Below are 1,377 nucleotides of genomic sequence, written 5' to 3'. Positions count from 1 at the left end.
TAAAAGAATATCCCAAATCAATGATTGATTTTGTTAGAAAATTCTTGTAAACATTTAACAACAAGATCTATTTACTTTTGATCATTTGATTTACAAGGCACCCTCTATCATCATTTGTTTAAAGACGTATTATCTGCTCAGCTATTCTTGTTTTTGTTCACTTGATGGATAAAGTAACAATATCAAAATGCCCGTGAAATTTTTGGATTTCAGGTAGTTTAATGCTTTAGATCATATTTAACGGAGCCGATCGTCAATTGGAAGCTTATCATCGAAAACAATCGGTTAGTAAAACAGCCTCGTTTACTACCGATAGTATCTAGTCTCAACTATTATAATATATATATATATATCATGATATATATGATATTATATATATATATCATATAAACTAGGCTAATATACTATTAATAGCACCAAGCATTGGTGCTACAAGTTTTTGGCCATTGGATTAAGAGGATGTGTCTTAAGATGATGTGGCCAACTAGGTAGAAGTTGGTCGTTGTGTTTGAATAAAGATGATCTCAACGGTGTAAAGATGATCAAAAGGAATAGATCTAACAGGCGAAAAACTTGTTAGGACCAAGTGCTTTTGCTATTTAATAGCATAGTAAGGCGACAATATACATATATATATATATTATAATATTAATAATATATATATATATATATATATATATATATAGTCCGTCTACTATACTTTCGAAAGTACCGGGACCTCCGTGCTTGTAAATTGTTTTCGATGATAGGACATCCGATTCGACGATCGGCTCCGTTAGGTATAATCTACTTTATTGGAACTATCTAGAAACAAAATTTTATAATTTTTTGACATCATTTACTAAGCGATCAAAAGGTCCCAAAAATGACTATTTTATCGGCCGATGCGGCACGGTTTTAAGTTCAACGGTGTAGAAGTATCCAAATTACATGAAAATTTAATAAAAAATTCTACTTAACGTCAATAGCAAGATTAACACTTCCGATTTGAAATTTGAGTCCTTTATCATTGTTTTTTATGAGATTTTTATTTTCAGCCGTCCATTTTGAGGCTACTCGTTCACTAGACAAACGAAGTCAAAAAATTATGAAATTTGGTTTGTAGATAGTTCCAATAGCGTAGATCATGTTTAATGGAACCGATCGCCGAATCAGACGTCCCATCATCGAAAGAACTTACAAGCACGAAGGCCCCCGTACTTTCGAAAGCATAGGAGCCTAGCTCTCTCTCTCTCTCTCTCTCTCTCTATATATATATATATATATATATATATATATAGATATATATATATATATATATATATATATAGATATATATATATATATATATCTATAGATATATATATATATATATATCTATATATATATATGTATATA

The sequence above is a fragment of the Ananas comosus genome, linkage group 13 (genome assembly GCF_001540865.1).
Source record: "Ananas comosus cultivar F153 linkage group 13, ASM154086v1, whole genome shotgun sequence".
Lineage (NCBI taxonomy): Eukaryota > Viridiplantae > Streptophyta > Magnoliopsida > Poales > Bromeliaceae > Ananas > Ananas comosus.
Note: the sequence above shows the minus strand (reverse complement) of the source record.